The sequence below is a fragment of the Mastigoproctus giganteus genome, chromosome 1 (assembly GCF_048544385.1).
Source record: "Mastigoproctus giganteus isolate SK-2022 chromosome 1, ASM4854438v1, whole genome shotgun sequence".
NCBI classification, from domain to species: domain Eukaryota; kingdom Metazoa; phylum Arthropoda; class Arachnida; order Uropygi; family Thelyphonidae; genus Mastigoproctus; species Mastigoproctus giganteus.
Genome location: NC_143575.1, coordinates 161,093,562 through 161,114,208, shown reverse-complemented (window position 1 = coordinate 161,114,208; position 20,647 = coordinate 161,093,562). Strand labels below are relative to the sequence as shown.

The 20,647-nt window shown below is 34.3% G+C and overlaps 1 protein-coding gene across 1 annotated transcript in view; it reads right to left on the bottom strand.

Annotated features, from left to right (window-relative positions):
• The window catches only part of LOC150091222 (neuroglian-like), a 447,266-nt gene extending 426,936 nt beyond the window's left edge, over nt 1–20,330 (bottom strand). The window contains exon 1 of the mRNA XM_090374775.1: nt 20,184–20,330. The gene's annotated coding sequence lies outside the window, so the exon portion shown is untranslated. The remainder of the gene's footprint in view (nt 1–20,183) is intronic.
• Between the last annotated feature and the right edge of the window lie 317 nt (nt 20,331–20,647).

Here is a 20,647-nt window from a genome sequence, read left to right as displayed (position 1 = left end):
TCCACCTAGTTGGAGATCTTCCTTTAACAGCAGTTTTTGGAGTTGGTTTTGTTATGGGCTCTGTGGCATTAGATAATGTGGTAGTATGCCATTGCCTACCACATGGCCGATTTTTGCCTCAGGCGCCATGGCAAAAACCTTGCAACGGTGCCTAATTCATATGGTATCTTAACATGCATATATGTAGCTGATCTAGCAGCGCCTATGGCAAGTGCCTCACTTGTGCACCTAGCATCGGCCATAACCGATATCCTCCCCAATTTTTAAACTCTAAATACGCATTTTCTTAATTATATAATCCGTTATTTTTCTTAATTATATACGCTATTAAATTTTTATCTTCATATGGCGTAGCCGAGTGGTCATGAGCATGACTGCGGTAGCACGCGCTGTTTGAGTGGACCGGGGTTCAAGCCTGTGACTGTTAAATACGATTAACGTTTGTATCGATGATTTATTGTAAACTCCACTGACCTGGTGGTCAATATCGGAGTATAAACAAGAACATTTTATCTCATATCTTTGTATCCTGGGACTTAGCGCATCATAGCTCAGTTGCCCATATGCCATAAAAATTCAAATCAAATTACACTATGCAAAAATAATTTAAATAAATAGTAGAAAATTAAAATTCAGATGATTTTGTAGAATAAAAATTAATTATTTATTATTAATTTAAATTATTAAATAAGCAACTTAAATTATTAATTTAAGCTTATCGTCAGTAATTTCAAAATTACTGTAATTATAAAATTACTGTAATTTTGAAATTACAGTAATTAATTATAAAATTACAGTAATTACCACAACAAATACAATCCTGAACGTTTTTTAACCTGCATTTTTTTGGAAACTTGATGTTCTCATTTTTGCACTGAAAGATTATTTTTAGTGTCCATTCTATTTCTAAAGTACTGAGTTCAATTTCATAATCAGAAGCAAAATAATATAACAGAATAATAATAACAACTCATAATCAGAGGCAATTCAAAAATCGAAAAGGGAAGTCTACAACTAGTATTTTTGCCTAATTTTCATTTATAACAACACAACACTGGAGGAAGGATGGTTAAAAATAATAACTTTAAATCTAGAAGACTAATCGTACCTATTAGATATGTGAGCAATTTATAAAAAAAGATATTAGTAAATGGAGTAGCACTGTGTATAATTCAAATCAAGCACACAAAAAATATAAAAAAAAAACAGTTACATTATGATTTAATATATTAAATTTGATATTATCGCATTAAATTATTTACATTCAAAAAACTGGAATCACAGCCAACCTGCAAAAAGCAAAATTCCTGAAGCCCTAATTTGAAGGATAACTCTACCCTGTAATCAGACATTTGAGAACATTAGTAGTGGCAAATGATACAAGAAAGCATCAACAATATAAAAAAAAAAAAAAAAAACACCTTTCAAATTCAAATTCAAGACAAATGACCTTGAATTTATTCAAACTACCCACTTCCACAAAAACAACAAAATAGAAGTTTGTTGCAACAATCAAACATCTGCTTGCTGAAGGCAAATTTCGACACATCTATCCTGAAACCATCCTTCCTCCATTTTAATTTTTGCCCCATCATGTGTGTATAGTCTGAACAAGAGGAAGAATGCCATCAGTATTGAGCTTGCTCAATCCAGTCAGAGCCTAAAACATCTCAATAAGATTCCCACACAGGTGCCTGTTCCCAGACACTGCAATTTGCAGAACCGAAGCCTTTCTTGGTAAGCCACTCTTTTATTTCTTTTACCAATTTCGTTGTCCTCTGCGTCCATTCCAGCGAATCTAGATGCTTCCTAAAATTAGGCCACCAGACCTATAGGCCAGTGTTTCTCAAAGGGTGTGCCGCGTCACATTAGTGTGCCGCAAAATTTAGAAATTTCTTCTTCTATGACTACGTAGGTGTGCCACGAAATTTTTCTTCTTTGGAAAATGTGCCACGAGAGTAAAAAGATTGAGAAACACTGCTATAGGCAGTACTCAAAATACAGCCTAACCACTGCAACAGGATAATCACTTAAAGCAGCCTTTCTCAAAGTGCTGTCCACGGCCCATTGGTGGGCCACGAATTTTATTACTAAATAAATATTTGTTCTGGTCACTTCGTTCTAAGCGGTGTTTATGTTTGGGTCATTTATATTTGTGTCATGCGCCCAGCGGGGTCCGGGTGGACCGAGTTGCAAGGTAAAGATGTCACCATCTTTAATGTTCAAGATAAAGTAAGAGCAATATATATGAAAATGGAACTATGGCAGAAACGCCTCGACAAACAAGACTCAGAGTTTTACTACGCAGAATGATTTCTTGATTACATCTAACGAAAAAATTTCTGATATGATCATCAAAGACTTGAAAGAGCACTCACAAGGCCTTTGCAACCAGTTCAAAAAATATTTTCCAGAACCAGAAACAGAATTTGAGTGGATCAGGAATCCTTTTACATGCATGGAATATATAAAAAACATCAAGGGGAAACTTTCGTCAAAAGAGATAGACAATCTTGTCGAACTATCTTCAGATATGTCATTGAAGTTTGTTTAGGAAAAAAAGTTTGATGGACTTTTGGCTCTGTGTACAGTCAGAATATCCTGGACTCACCGACATAGCACTGAAGTACTTACTGCCATTCCCCTCAACTTATAACTGCAAAGTTGGTTTTTCAACCCTTATGAATCTGAAAACAAAGAACAGAAATCGGATAAACGTGGAGCCGGATACGAGATTAAAAAAAATTCTCCAGTTGGAACCAGATATACCTTTACTGGTTTCTGAAAGTAAGTAGTGCCATTCTTCACATTAATTTATATAGTATATTTTGTTCTTTTTTATATGTACCCACTTAATTGAATAAATAATTATATACTTTACAATTGTATCACTTCTTGGTATTATTCATAGTATATCCCAACTTCCAATTTTCATTCGACTTAACTTTTAGTTGGAATCAGTTCAGGGTTGACAATAAATGCGAAGTCCACAATTTTACACTTCGATGCAGCATCTTGGTGGTAAAATATGACCTATCTTTAAATGTGAGGGGCTAGTGGGTCACTAAGTTATGTGCTTTGTCCAAGTGGGTTGTGCGATCAGAAAAGTTTGAAAAACACTGACCTAAAGTACCACACAGTTGGTACATCAATCTTGGATTACTGCTACCCATATGCAGTACCTTACATTTGTCAATGTTATAACTTCAACTGTCATTTCAAACTTCATTAGTGTCATTAACTACCCTGCCAACTTTTGCATCATCTTCAAACTTAGACATTTAGCCTGATATACCTACATCATTAATTAATACAGAAAACAACAATGGGCTTCGCATTGAACTCTGGGAGACTTCACTAATAACATTAGTCCACAAAGAGCAGTGTCTGTTAATAACCACTCTCTGCCTTCTCCCACTCTTGACCATCCCTTAATCCAAGCAATAACTTGCTCTTAATACCATTCTGCTCTAATGAAGTTTTATGCAACAGTATCAAAAGCTTCCCCGAAATGAAAGTATATGATATCGAAATTATTTATTTTTTTTGCATCCAATTCCTTTATTACTGCATCACAGAATGTATGCATATGAATTAGTAAGGAAGAAGAGCAGCGCATATTTGAAAAAATGCTGAATCTATAAAGTGCAAGTATGTAAAATAATGTTAAAATTATATACAAAATACCTGTCGATACATACTTACAATCTAGATGATGTTTTCAAGGATCAACCATCTAGACTTAATGAAAACAAAATAATAAGGGATTCACTGCTTCTCTGATAATTAATATGCCATATAGTTATATGAAAAAGAATTAGTTGGACCTAAAACGTTAAAAGAAATACATAATTTTTTTTTTAGAATTTTGCAATATAAATTTAATAAATTAATTATATTAAAATGCATGCATATTGATTATTGTCAGTGGTACTAGACTAGAACAGCAAAGCATATTTCCCCCAGAGCAGTAAGAATACCCTGACTCAGAGTGGGTAAGTGGGGGCTACTGCCCAAGACAGTTCTGCAAATCAGGGTCTTGTTCCACGTGTGCATGTGGAATATGCATACAGACCTGACAAGCTGGATATAATGAGAGAGAGAGAAAATTAAATGTAATTTGACATTTTGTTGGGCAAATTTTAGTGCTTGAAGAAAAGGGTTGTTGCTTTTAAAAGAATTAAATCAGGAGAATAATCAAGTACTCTAGTGTCCGCCTTAACGTTAGAACCTACTGTCATGCAGCTGGCTGCATGGTGCCCTTCATAGGAAAGAATTTTTCCAAACATGGTCTGTACTTGTTGACAGGAGAATGTTTTAAAGGGATGAGATACACTTAAACAGAAGAAATGCAAGAATATTTGCTGATGCTATAGAGACAGTATTAGATGAGCCAAAAACACTACTTTGCAGGAATACATAAACCTAACATTAAACCTAGTTTAACAGCAGCCACAAGCATAAGTAAAATTAATTGTTAGATGAATTCAAATTAAATGGGGACACACAGCATAGTGGAAAGCAAGGCATGTGGATTATACAAAGCTTGCTGGGAGCTCACAATGGACTAGTAATTACACGAGCTGCTAAAAGTATTTGCTTGCTTATACACTAAAGCTAGAAGTATAGTAAATAAATCTGCTAAGTTTGAAGTATTGGTAAGTTATCTAATGCAGAGATTGTAAGGGTATAACAGAAATATGGTGCCATCAGTGTAATGTTGAGACAGTCTATACTCTAGACCAGTGGTTTTTAACCTTTTTTTAATAACGGCACCCCTAAGTAATTTATTTTATTTTGCAACATCCCTACTCAATTTTCTCAATTATATATATATATATATATATATATATATATATATATTATAAAAATTACATTTCATAATACAAATTATATATATATACAGTATATAATTTTATTCTTTATATAAAGATAATAAGTAAACATCAATTATAGATCACCAAAAAATTAAAAAGATACTGTACACCTTTTTATAATGAAAAAAACATATAAATTAAAATATAATAAGAAGTTAAAGTAACTTAAACCCAAATTACGTGGCACCGCTGGAATGTTGTTGCGGCACCCTAAGGTGCCGTGGCATCCCGGTTGAAAACCACTGCTCTAGACAAAGATGGAAATAGGGATCTGTTATATGCCAAATGATGAAGGGTATAATGAACAATTACATACACAAACAGTGGGTCAACAAATCAGGATTTCTTGTCATGGAGGATTTTAACTTTGCAGTATTGACTAAAACTCACAAGTTGATGGCTGACTCAACAGCCAAAAACACATTTTTCAATTTGTTGGATGAGTGCTCACTATCCCAATGTGTTACAGGCAACAAGAAAAACTAATATTCTTAATCTGGTCATCAGCAGCAATTCTGAATTAACCCCTCAATAGTATTGCATTTCCTGACAAACCCTGCGGGAAAATATTTTAATTGTGGTGAGTCACTGGTTGGAAATTAGTAGTTGTTACATACTTTTCGTGCCTTCTTAGTAGTGTGGTTTTTTTTATTAGTATATTCTTAATATTGCCTTTTGAGGGGGGGGAGGGAAAGAGTACCTTTCGCTTTTTTTTTTTTGTATGTTTCTACTGTTGTTCCCTTTGTATTAAAAAGTTTAGTGAAACAGCTTTTCATCACAATGGCATGTTTCTCACCATCCAAAAACTTCTCAAAGTTCACCACTCATGGGTATTATCATGTAACAAAAAACCGGAGTTTGTGGACACAAATAGTAAATCAGCTAACCCTAATTAATTTTAATGAAGTGAATCAGAAGAACCCAAAAAAACAAAAAGAATATTTTCATGTTATTAGCTCATATTTATAATATCTGTTACACACACACACAGGGCCTCCGTAGCCGAATGGTCATGAGCGGGAGTGCAGTAGCACACTCTTTTAGTAGACCGGGGTTCAAGCCCCTGACTGCTGAATACGGTTGATCTGCCAAACCGCACTGGACCAGCGTGGCAGATTATGGTCCATTTCCCTCAGCATGAATTGTTGAGGAGGCTTCCATCCTGCAGTGGGTTGATAATGGCTGCACTTTACCTTTTTACACACACACAGGCAGCATTAACAAAAATTTATTATTACTTTTTTTTTAAATTGAAATACTTTAGTTTCAAAACTCTTTTAGTAAATATTGGCTTAATTTTTGTGATGTAATGCCGAAGTTTCATGCTGCTGATGCCTTCCCAAACTTAAATTTGGCAGAGATTAATTGTTTGTTTGTAATTTTTTATGTTGCCAACATTTTTCTGAAAATTAAATATAGTTAATAAACTTATTTTTTCATTAAAATTAATGAGTATTTTCAGTGGCCAGAAAAACAAAATTTGCAAAATATTCAATTACATTAAAAAAAAGTGAAAAAATAAAATTAACAAGCACTGCAATCTAGTGGTAAAAAGTCAAGCTTTAGTGAAAATCTTAAAACATAAAAAAAATGATTTAATACATTAAATTTAATAAATTATATTTCATATATATAAAAATACTTGAAAATATTAAAGTTAAAATCTGGAGGCTGTCAGGGTATGCTATATCACTTGAGTTACAAAATGGGAAGGTACAACTGTGGGTTAAGAATCTTCAGGTAAAGAAACCCTTAGGTGGTAATGATCATAATGTGCTGGACTGCGATTTATTCAAAGAAATACTGTATTTGGAAGATGATAAAACAACCACACCATAAGATGTATAGTTGTTTTATCATCAACCACACCACATTTTAGAAAGATCATTTGGAAAAAGTATTTTATTGCAAATATTTGAAATACAAATTTACAAGCAACAGTATATTTTCTGGGTTGAAGGAGGATCAAAATGGCTTTCAGTTGCCCTGTTTACATGTTCTCTGGCATAATAAAAAAATTAAAACTACCATACTGCACAAAACACAGAAACGTGAGATATTATAAAAAGATGTTTTTCTCTCTCTCCACTAGTGATTCACAGATTTATATAAGAGATTAATGATTCTCAATAGTCACAGATAACATCAAGCAAATGGTTACTGTTATAGTGTTAATTCCATCCCTCCCTTTGTTTTCTAATTCATCATCATCATCATCAGCCATTTTCAATCCACTGCAGGATGAAGGCCTCTCCAGCAACCTTCCAGTTCCTTCTGTTTTGAGCACTGGCCATTCATTTACTACCCACAAACTCATGAATTTCATCTATTCATCTCCACCTTTGTCTTCCAGGTTTTCTTCTAGCTCCTCTTGGGTGCCATTCTATTATTTTCTTATTCCATCTGTCATCATGTCTTCGAGCTAGCCCTTTTAGAACCATTTTAGTTCTTTGGTTTTGATAAGAATGTCCTTTACTTCAGTTTGCTGCCTAATCCATGTGTTTCTCTTCTTATCTAACAGTCTGATTCCCAATATAATTCGTTCCATTCTTCGCTGTGTAGTTCTCGGCTTCTCTTCCATTCTTTTGGTGAGTGCTCAAGTTTCACTTCCATATTGTTCCTCAGTATGTGACTATATTTCCTGAATACTATCCAACCAAAATTTATTCTTCTCTTGACTTCCAGCCATTTATCATTATTACAGTTAATAACTTGTCCCAGATAAGTATACGACTCACCTTTTCAATTATTGCTCCTTCAATCATTATTTCCCTTTCTGTGGCATACTTGTTCATCATTCCTTTTGTTTTAGCCATATTCATCTTTAGTCCAAAATCCTTACTAACTGTGCATAACTGATTAAGATTTTCCTCTAATTTTTTGGGATCGTGGCTTATGACCACAATGTCTTCTGCAAATCGTAAATGGTTTAGGTACTCTCCGTTCACATTGACTCCTTTCTGCAACCAGTCTAATCTTCTGAAAGCTTCCTCAAGTGCAGCAGTAAACAGCTTCGGAGATATTGTGTCTCCTTGTCGAACTCCTTTCTCGATTTTAAATTTCTTACTGTCTTTGTCTAGTCTAATAAAGGAGGTACCATTCTCATATATTTTCTTCAAAATCATAATATGTGGAGTATCTATGCCTTGTCTTTCCAGTGCCCAAAACATTGGCTTATGCTGTATGGAGTCAAATGCCTTTTCATAATCCACAAATGCCAGGCATAATGGTGTTTTATATTCATTTGCTTTCTCCATTAGCTGTGATATTACGTGAAGGTGATCCATAGTTGAGAATCCTGTCCTAAAGCCAGCTTGCTCTTTCGGTTGATTCTCATCAAGTATTCTTTCTAATCTGTTAGTAATGACCCTTGTGAACAACTTGTAGATGTGGGATAACAAGCTAATTGGTCTATAATTTCCAATTTCTGATTTATCTCCTTTCTTATGCAGCAAAACTATGATTGCATTATTCCACTGCTTAGGCATCAAACCTTTTCTAATGCACTTTGAAGAGCCTTGCCAGTTTTTGTGTTATGTCTCTTCCTCCCAATTTTAACAACTCTACAGTAACTTCATCTTCCCCGGGGCTTTCTGATTCTTCATTTTCTTCAATGCATGTTCTACCTCATCAGGAAGAATATCGGGTATGTTGTATGTGTTGCTACTTTGCAATCCATCTTCCCCACTGCTGGCATCATTCCCTCACTCCTTGTATAATTCTCTATAGTAGTCTTCTGCTATTTGAATTATGCCTTCTCTGCTGTTTATAAGTACACCATCGCTATTCTTCAGTATCATTTGTCTTTCTGTATTACTGCTCATGGCTGCTGATTTAAATCCTTTGTTTTCCCTTAATGCTTGTTCTACTTTTCTTGTATTAAATCTTCTTATGTCCTCTCTGAGTCTCTTTCTAATGGCTTTGCATAACTCAGTGTACTCAATTTTCTCCCTGTCAGTGTTTTTCTTGCTCTTCATTTGTCGTCTTCAGTTCATCATGACAAGTGTTTCTTGACTAATTTTTTTCTTCTTTGGATTTCTTTTTCCCTATAGGTTTCTTGGGCTTTATCACTTTCAGAAAGTTGTAATATTCCTCGTCGATATCTTGGTCCTCAGCAGTCTGCAGAAGCTCAAACTTGTTCTTAAGTTCCAGTACATACTGCTTTTTCTCCTCTTCTGTTATCTCAAAGACCTTTGTATTATTTACTCAAGTCAGTTTTTTCCTTTCCTACATCTATATCAAGTGTACATCTTACCATTCTGTGATCACTTCCAACATTTACCTTATTCAGGACGGTAACATCATTCACAATATATCTTCTGTTAGTGAGGGTGAAGTCGATTTCATTAGTTGTTAATCCATTTGGACTCTTCCATGTCCACTTTCTGTTCACCCTTTTCTTGAAAAAAGTGTTCATTACTGAGAGTCCTTAAGATTCTGCAAATTCCACAAGTCTTTCACCTCTTTCATTTCTTTCACCAATTCCAAAATTTCCTATAGTTCCTCTTTCTGTGCTTTTTTGTTTTTTTCCAACCTTGGCATTGAAGTCCCCCATAATAATAGTGTAGTGGGTTTTCTGCTCATCTAGAAGACTCAATTTCGGTGTACATTACTTCAACCTCTTCATCATCATGGCTCGATGTTGGTTTGTTTGTTTTCTAATTAGGGTTAAGTAATGACTGAGATTACAAAACCCTTCTTTCAGAATTTCAATTTACTAATAACCTAGAGCAGTGGTTTTCAACCTTTTTTTAATAACGGCACCCCTAAGTAATTTATTTTATTTTGCGGCAAAAATATTAAAAATATAAATGTTATATGATATTTATTACAATAATATAATTATAAAAATTACATTTCATAATACAAATTATATATATACAGTATATAATTTTATTCTTTATATAAAAGTACTAAGTAAACATCAATTATAGATAACCACAAAATTAAAAAGATACTGTACACCTTTTTATAATGAAATAAACATATAAATTAAAAAATAAGTTTAAGTAACTTAAACCCAAATTACGTGGCACCCCTGGAATGTTGTTGCAGCACCCTGGTTGAAAACCACTGACCTAGAGTTTTACATAAAGAGTAAAAACAGATTAAATATACTGTTGCTTAAGAAAAGAGTGTGTTTTTGTAAAGAAGATGGCGAAATTAGCTATAACTGTGCAATAGAGATGTGTTTAAAAGCCTACAGTTGTTAGCCAGCAACAGCTATTTCGGCTCAGCACTCACAAGTTCAAAGGGATACATTTCTATAAACCGGAAGGATTCACTCGGCCTGGAATGTATATTTAGGGCTAAGAAGCCGTGATACTCGTGTGAACAGATATCTAAGATACCTCTCAGCCTGTGTAAACTCTGCACAGATGTAAGCAACAGCTTTACCTTTACCTAAAAAGGAGATATGAAAGCATGGCTACATGTGTTGCAGGGATATTTGTTACATGGCGTGATGACTAGCTACCCCTTTGACTAAGTTTCCATCACATGCTGACCGAGTGTCTTAAGACTTGGATCTTCCCAATGAGAGCAAAGTGTTGAATAAACAGTTTGGGAGAATTTGGCACATGAAAGCAGATCCTCGCGAATAGTTTGTTTGTTTGTTATTTGGTTTTTAGGAGCATTAGCAACTAAGGCCATATTGCTCCGGGATATGCGGTGGTCATTCCTGACCTTTCCGCATCCTCAGTATTTGGTGGTGACGGACTCGAACGCCGGTCTAATCAAGGAGCGTGTGCTGCTCCTTCCCACCTGGCTACGGAGGCGGTGATGGGCTCGAACCCCGGTCTAATCAAGAAGCGTGTGCTATGCACTGCTGCTCCTTCCCACCTGGCTACGGAGGTGCCGCAGAAGGACCAGTAAGCCAAGACTAGGGAAGAAGTCGATTTCGGTGAAGACAACAACCAGAGTCGTTCAGATTGACTGAGGAATCGTTTGCTGATTGGGCCAGTGCGACATCTTAAGCTGGCAAGTCAAAATGATACAAGTATGAAAGCGTTTGTAAGTATGAAAATGAAATGGTTTCTTTCTAGTTCGTAAAGCTTATATTTTAAATGTAAAACACATGCTTGTCTACTGATTGCTTGAATATTTTTGGCCAACATGAAATGTCATATTATGCCTACATTAATGGAAAGAGTGAAGTGTGTAAGTTCTTTCTTGTAATATATCATGTTATGTTTTGTGTTATAAAGATTTCTCTTTTCTCTGCCAAAACCTCTCATTCAACCAGAGAGCAATATAGTTAGCGTTGATTAAAGGTTTACTGCGGCGTCGAGTAAATTATTTGCATAACTGCTCGATGTTAATCACAATGCTAAAGTCCGAACTGCGGGATGGAGAGGGGAAATGATCTTCTCCTTCCCTGTTCTGAGGGTATACGAGACTCTGTCCTATAAAACCACTAGACGATAACAGAACAGTAGAAGTTGACACCAGACAATACCACTAGGCGAACATGTTAAGTTAAAATAAGATAGCCAAAAAACGTCTTACACCAAGAACAAAAAGTATGAGTTACACCTAGTCTAGCTATAGCCTTGCGGCCACGCCCTAGAGCCCACGAATGGTAGAGGAGTGCATGGTGGGTAACATTACTATTTAATACCAGTAATTCAGACTGATCTTGAAGCAGAAAAGGGGCACGGTTATCAGTGTTCTCATAAACCAAAGGTAATGCAGAGCAAATGGCAATGAGCAGTAATCCTTTCCAGAAAAAAAGAAAAGATTCATTCTGGAATGGATTCTATTGGTGTATGTATTTTTGTGGAAATAAAGATGATGTATAAAAATCTCACTCGATATGCTAAGCCAGGGGTTGCTAACCTTTTCCTGCAGCATTACACATATGTTGAGTGTGCATTGTCCATAATGCTAATGGAATCAATACCCCCAAACTACTCATCTGCACATCAAATGTTTTTCTAACTACAGAAAGGAATTACTACATAATACTAAGTGCATAGGGTAAAAAAAAAAAATTTACATTTACAAAATGAATTTAATACAGATTAACAAATAATGTCTGTCCTTACAGAATCTGAGCTCACTAATGTCTTATGTGCATTAAATTAATTAAAAAAAAAAAGCGTAAATACGAACCATAGATTACATTTGTTGAAATCTGGATTATAATTTTTGCCAATAAAAGTAGAATTTAATACTATATATTCACTTGATTTTTTGCACTTGTATTTTAATTTTATTATTTCCCCCCCCCCTACACCAGTAAGTGTGCCACTAACAAGAGCTGTGTAACACCTATGTCTAGGCTGCAGTACTGACACAGTTTGTTTGAGCATGTGATGCAGGGGAATTTTAGGCAGCATTTTTCAGGTAAAAAAAGTGCATCTTATGGTCTGGCAACTATGGTAACTACTGACAAGGGTAAATGGAAAGGATTTCATTTTTGCAACGGTGATTATAATGGGATCAGATAATTTTTAAACTCTTTTCAGTGGAACAAACACGTTGTTAAAAAAAATGCAAATCCCGTTTTATACCAACTAATGGTTGATATAAAATGTTTAGTAGCTTCTGTTTCCAACTATAGCAGAAGCCATCTTATCCAATATGATGAAGACCAGCCATTACTTAGTTAAAGCAGGAAATCAAAGTTTATTTTGAATTATATTTTTACTTAAAAATATAATTCAAAATAAAATTTTTAATTAAAAATATAATTCAAATATACAAAAACTTACACATATTCATTTTATAATTAATACATACACATTCATTTACATAAAATCAGTTCATTTTTTTATCTGTTTAGATTATGAAATGCAATGTTTGCAGCATAGTCCCTCCACATTTTTTATAAAAAATGTGGACAGTCAGCTGTTTTTTGTTCAATATAATATATAGAAGCATTTTTGTCTCCTACATGAAAAATTTTCAGCTCTATTTCATCTACTCTCTTCTTAATACTATGTGTTTTCTACATTGTCCATAACTCCATTTTCCAAGGTAACACATTGTTACCTTGAATCCATTGTTGTATGTCCTCTTGCTGTAAATCTTCAAAATTTGTCAGAAATCAGTTAGTAAATTATGTTCTTCATTATCTTCTTGTAATTTGGGACTTTCATTGGTGTTGCCAACCTTGGACCAACATTTGCTCCATGATTTAGTAAATGTTGAACTTGGAATTTTGTTTCACACTACTGCTACATTAAACATCTTTAATGTTAATAACGTTTAAATAACTACAAACTGTCCAAAAACAAATAAAACTTGAATTACGAATAAACAGAAAAAAAAATAAAATAAAATAAAGCTTTGTAGTGTTAATATAATAGTCTTTTGGTTAAGCAAGGGTGGGGGGGGGGGAACTCTGCCTTCACAACAGTTGCATTGATATTGTGCTGCTGCTGGCATATTTCAATAATTTTCTCAGAGTTAAGCATGAGAGCTTATCTAGTAAAACTGTAAAAATTAAATTTCAAAAACTATACCAAGCAAAAATTTGTAAATATTTACAAAAGGTATGTAAAATTATGGGCTATTAATTATCTTCAATTAACATTAATGCAGGCTCATTTATTTTCAAGCAGGACCCCACAGTTCGAGTGCCAAAACTGGGAGAATAACCTTTTGCAGTATATGAATGTAATTCAGTACAAGTGCAACTTGTTGAAGGCAGTTTGTTCTGATGTAAGCATAAAGACTTTAAAGGATATTAATACTATGAATGCTTGGAATTCATGTTTTAATTGCTTTTATATCATTCTGTAGTTATCTTATATATATAAAAAAAAACCTACTTAAAAGGCTATTTCTTTCTAACATTCCTTCACATCCCAGTTGTAAGGAACTTAAATAGGAAGCATCAGTTAACCCAGAGATTCAATTAAGCAGATATTGGTTAAGAGTGCTTCTATTCTTAAGAGATATTGTTCAAGGTTTAGGCCAAACTGGATATCAGACAAAATGATGAGCTCAGTGGCAAGAGAATAAAAATATATGGGTTAATTATAAATTTTCAGAAGGGCGCCTCCGTAGCCAGGAGCAGTAGTGCGTAGCACCCGCTTCTTAATTAGACTGGGGTTCGAGCCCGTGACCACCAAATATGGAGGATGAGGAAGGTCAGGGAATGACCACCGCATATCCCCAGCCCGGATAAAGGGCGAGGGTTGGCATCAGGAAGGGCATCCGGCCATAAAAATTGCATGCCAAAACAATAAAAAACGCTGACCCCATATATAATGGGAAAAAGTGAGGACAAAAAATAAATAAACTGTCAGAAGATAAAATAGTTTAACTCCAGGGGCTCACATCTGGTGAGTATGGGCTAAGCACACCCAGGGTCCTGAGCTGGATATCATCATTCTTCTTTTTCTTGGTGATTCCCTTCTGATTCTTGTGCTTGCTTGCTTGCTTGCTTGCTTGCTCTCTCGCTCTCTCTCTCTCTCTCTCTCTCTCTCTCGGTAATTCAGAATCTGTTTTTTTTTTTTTGGCTAGTGCAGCATAAGTCTTAGGCTTCCTTGCACCATATGCTAATAATAATAATAATAAAATAGTCTGTATTCGAGTTACTCTAAGCAAGCTAATGCAGATTACAAGAAGTTGCAGCTAAAAATGCAAAGAAAAGTTGGAATAAATTCTTTGCACACTTCCTTTTAATATTAAATAAAAAAATAAAGGCTTGAATCATAATGATTCAATGGATATAAATAGTGTAACTACTGATGACCCTGTACAAATTATTGATAAGTTGAATAATTTATATCCACAATTACACATGAAGTTTGTAGAGACAGAGTTAGCAAAAGTATCTAACATGAGAATTAAATAGTTTTATAATAATAGAACAGAAAGTAGAAGAGGAACTGCTGTAGATAAAAGTGAACAAACTATTTGGGGTTTTATTGGCCATAATAATGAGAGCATTCTCAGATTCAGAAGTCCCTACAGATTGGAGATGTATAAATGATTACAGGTCTGTAGTTATCTACTTTAACCTTTGAGCAGGTAACAACAGACTTGTAATAATTTACAAATCGTAACAGGGTGAAGCCATAATGCAATCATAGCACAGCCCAGATTTATTAAAGGTAGATTGAGCCTGATCAATATGATTAAGCACCACAAAGTAGTCACACAGGAACTAGACAAAAAGAATAATTGTGACATCATATATTTAGATTCCAGTAAAACCTATGATGCTGTACTGCACTTACAATTGTTATACAAAATGGAACAATGTGGCATTAGGGTCAAGTTATTATTATGGATAAAGTGATACGAAACAAACAGTGGTTATAAATTAACAATTCTTTTCATGGACTAATGTGACTAGTGGGGTACATTTGCTGCTCCTACTGTATAAGCCAGTGGTTAAGTCACATCTTGACTACTACATACAAGTCTAGAAGCCTCATTTTTGGAAGGACATAGATCTGTTGGAATGGCACAGAAAAGAGCATTGAGATTAGTGGAGGGAACAAAAAGGTACTCTTACCAAGAAAAGCTTCAGTTCTGCAAACTGCAGGATCTGGCAACTAGGCACCTGCAAGGAGATCTGATGAGGCATTTAAGGCTTTGAAAGGATTTAGTATGCTAAATCTGATGGCAACCTTCCTCTTGCTCAGACAACACACAGGAGGGCATAAATTTATATTGAGGAAGGATGGCTGTAGTACAGATGGTCAATTTGCTTTCAGCTAGCAGGTAGTTTATAAATTTAACTGGTGGGAAGGTGTTTTTTTTTTTTTTTTTTTTTAATGCCATTTTAAGCATGCTTTCTTGTATCATTTGCCACTACTAATACTAAATGAATTTTTTTTGGCTGGTGCTGTATAAGTTTTGCATAATTAGAATATTAGTATATGCAAATATACTAATACCATTTTCCATGTAATAATAAGTAAAATATGAAAGCAACCCCGTTCAATTTATAGAAATTCATCTAAAACACTTATCCACATTTTGGCTAAGAATTGACCTTTGTGGACATACCATAATCACTTCCTTTTCATACTGAGTCTTTACTTTAACTAACCTAGTGGAAAATAACAACTGTGTACTCAAATCTGAAATTTATAGCCCATTATTCTAATTATACCAACCCATTTTGTAATACATCAAAACTTTCCAAATATTCCGGAAGAGGCCCATAACATATTTATTTTGTGAGAGCTTAATTTCATTCATGGAGATGGCCTGCTGTCTTTTCCGTGCTACATCCCTATCTGAAACAAAACTGTTTATAATAACTCATTCCTGCTACTGAATAATATCTCATAACCCTTCTGAGGAAGAATGGTTGCAGTATAGAGGGTTTTTTTGAAAACCCTCTATACTGCAACATTGGACAAAGTTTATGAAAAATATTCATAAACTTTGTCCAATACAGGAAGCAGGGCAATGGATTCGTATGATTCTGAATTAATAACTATTTTAATATCAACAGTACTTTTATGTACTAGCTTGTTTCCACCAGTTAGGAAAAAATATCCTCTTTTATATAAATACCTGACCCCTAGCTTCAGGTTAAACAATCTTAACTACTTCAACTCCATAAAAATCAAAAAATTTCAGCCCATAATGGTAATAATCTATAAATTCATTTTTACAAACAATCTGTTATCTGTTTTAATTCTTATTCCAATTATAAAATAAGAGTTCAATTATGTATACCCCTACATACATAGTCCCAATTTTATAAATTCATTTTGAGATATTTTAGTCTCAGTAATTCTCTTGCTATAATGAAATAAGAGGAAATTTCTTGGCCATTTACAAGATAGCAGCCTGAACAAAAGGCTCTGAGATCTTATTCTGAAATACTGGTTCCTCTAACTTTAATAATTCTTCAGCTTTGAGCAGTCACACATCATAACTGAAAACATACAAACGATTGAAAGGAATGGCAAAAATACACTTCACTACACTATTTTACACTATAAATATCTTACACATACCAATCACTAAAAATAATAAATATGATGCTATTATATCTTGACATATAACATATGTCAAGATATAATAGCATCACTAAAATATAACCAATTTTTGATCAGGTTTAACTTAAATGATATAAAGCATTTTTTTATCATTGGGGTTATAACTCCTCACATATACATTGTTGTTCACCTTTTAAACTGCAAGAATTTGCTTATCTTCTTCATCAGATGAAAACAGTTCACAAAATTCATTGGGAGTTACATTTACAGGTATACTATGAGTTCTTGAGAGGAAACTTTTGAGCTTATCAATTTCTTATAGCAAACCTTCCATATTGAGGCACTGTTTACAAAAAACTGATTTGCAGTACAGCACTAAACAGAAAATAAGTGATGATTAGTTACATAACACTGAAAATTTTTCTCAATAGAACTATGACAGATTTAGTGTATTTTTTTTAACACTGATTTCAATTTCGCAGTCCATTTCTTTTTAGCACCCTCTGTTCATAAGATAATTGACATTTTCATGAATTTAAATTTGGGATGTTAACTGAAAATTTCTGAAGTACGGAGTTTTCTAGACCTTGCTACAGTGGTCAATTCCCAGAAATTTCTATACTATTCAGCAACTGTTCCCTACATGTCAGCAAATATAAAATATCGATGTAAATACACCATTGTGAACTCATAATGAAAAACTACATAAGTAGTGTAATGACATCGATTTAATTGCATCCCATATTGTGACTACCTTCACAGGTTATCATGTATTACACTACCTCAAATAAGTAACACTTCACTAATAAAGAAGACATCCTCATCCAGACAGCACAGTTTCAAGGCTTACTGGCCTATCCTTGGTTTACCTTGGTGTTGCAATCATGTTAAACCAGTTGTGAAGTTACCACAATGTGAGAGATGCCAAAAGGTGTGCAAGATAATATTTTACACACCTTTTGTGCATAATAACTCATAATAATATTATGCCTTGAGCATTTATATTTTATTTATTTCAGACAATGTGTAACTGATGTCTGCAACCCATTAGTTATATATTAGTAACTTTATTCCCTACTCTGGTTTTAACTAGAGTTAAACATGATTTTAAGATGTCATGTCAGTATATTAATTCACCAGATGGCTTTTTGTTATGCAAGCACATTTAAATCTCACAGGCAGTCTATAATGTCCTTATTAAAAAAAAAGCAAGCAAATTTTGCCTGTAAATTATGTGAGCAGGACAAAAAGTGAGCTCTTCACATATACCACCATACTAAATGTGTTAATGTCTCAGAGACTGGTTAAAAAATAAATGTAAAGTATCACTGCAATTTGCTGTTCCACTGTGGAGGAAACTGCAGCCAGTCATATCAATAACTGCTATTTTTGCATAACTCAAATTTAAACCCAAATCTCAATTCCAATATGTTTCTAAAAATACACTTCCTCTATTCCCAAAAACTTTGACAACATTAGTGATGAACACAATAAATGTTTTCACAAAGAAAGATACTGCTACCACATAGAAATGTTATAGGAAGGAACCCAAGTATGCTGAACATTGACCAGTGAGGCTCCTCATCACTAAAAGAAAAGCTAATGAAAAAAAAAAATTTGACTACATTTTTGAAACCATTTATTGTAATACTTATTAAAATTTCATTAAAAATTGTAATAACTATAACCTGTATTCCTTTTTAAATCTGCGGGTAGCATAAGCAATATTTGACTTAAAATTTAGATCGAGCTCCTCAAAATAATCCGTAACTGTACCATATTTCAGGATGAAAAAATTGAAAAGCTTAATTTGTTGACCAGAGTAACCAATGTTTCCTAATATACTTGTTGCTGTTGTTAGTGCATTGGCTTCTGTGGCCAAAATGCACCTCTCATGGTTTCCTAATATACATATAGCACAATAAGAGTGATGCCATATTGTCACCTGGGACTATGTTTTGGTTTAACAACCTACATCAGAGGGTACTGTATCACTTTGATTTGATGTGAAGTGTAATGAAAATGTCACAATTTAAAAAAAAGTAACAGAAATAATCGAATTAAAAAGCAGAGCAATTCCTAATGCAGGCTTGACTCTAACCTACCATTATCTCAGATGGTGACAAAAAAAAAAATAAGGGGGAAGGCTGACAGCGTATATAATTAAGCAGGCAAAGAAAACAGAAATCAACCATTACATGCTATTAATATAGGCCAGAAAATGTACAGTATTGAAAAACGGACATAGTATGATTTTAGACAGTATATACACTTTTTTGTTTCGCATTTTTTTTTTTTTTTTTGCATATACATATAACTAACTATATACCGCATATACAACGTATTTATATGTTCGTTTGTGTTTACAAACTATTTTGAAAGTCTCGTGTGTAAAATCAAATTGTTCACTCAGTATCCTAAATCTGTATCATCACAGCTTGAACGTTTCAACTACGACAACAATTTATTTACGGAGCAATTCAGATAACGAGATCATGGTTACGTGTGTGGAAACTTGAACTTTCTGTGTTTTATCTCGCATCAAACTGCACACATGACATACTTCTTGATAGAAAGGATATCCCATACTATTACTAAGGCATATTTCCAAACTGTCAGTAAACATGAGTTACTGTTACCGAACTTCGCAAACTGGGCATTTTAAGGTATATTAAAGTCTGTATTGCAAGGTATATAATATGTGTTTGTAACAGGCATTTGCTTCTTACTATCAATTCTTTTATACTTTTTTTTTTCTGTTGAGGTTCAAGGTAAGTGCCCCGCCCGAGAGGCGCCATCTTTGTCCAAGATAGCAGACTATTTCATAGGAACAGAACTCAGCTGCAGTCATTAGACGTGTTGCGTGATGCTAGGCCTAACGCAGTGTGATACCTTGAAGCATTCGGCAACTGACGTCGCCGCACCCAGCGTCCTAGTTACCCTACGTGGCTTCGCTGGAACTGTAATAAATGTGATAATACAATAATAATGAACGTTGTCACTTCTCACCTAATATATGCCTCTCAATTACAAACATAATAAAATGATTCTGAAATGTTTTGATACTGGTAAAAATTTTAGGAAAGTAATAACAACATATTCATTTACGATGAGGCTGTTTGGCTTCCTACAACGTGTAGGTGGAAAGACGTGACTGTCTGGTAATCACGCGCAGATTGCAACCGATTTCAAACAGAAAACACACGGGAAGTATTATAGTTCACGTATATAAACGTCACAAACAAGTCATCAATTACTGTCACGCCAATAAAATACTTTCCTTGTAAGAGAACTAATATATTGGCAACTATTTACCATGAGTGCGTGAAGGAAATTTAATTTTCTGTAATGTGCTTGAAAGCGATTTGCAGTATACCTAAAAACTTACCTGTCCTGGTGAAAATCTTTTCGAAGTATTACTCCTATTGCACTGTCACAAAAACTATATGCAATGTTTCTAAAACTCATACAACACGCACAAACATTTTAAAAACTTCTCAAGCACCACTCATCAGCGAACTAGCCATAGCAGCTATTGAACACCGGTTTATGCTTAGGGCGCAAAAGCAAATTTATGACGTCACTCTGACTTACCAATGAAAATTGCACTAGGAATCATTTCAAAAAAAAGTGTCAATAAACGGACAATTAGACAAAAGTTTTAAATGACTTCCTGTTAATCAAACTGCCAATATTTTTCTACTTCATCGGAAAGAAAATATTTTTAATATATGGTCTTCTTGTGGACGCTAAATGTCCACAAGAGAAGAACATATATATTTCATGTGGACATTTAGTGTCCATTTTAGCGCAAAGAGCAGAAACGGTATAAGTAACAGTATCTCTGACATA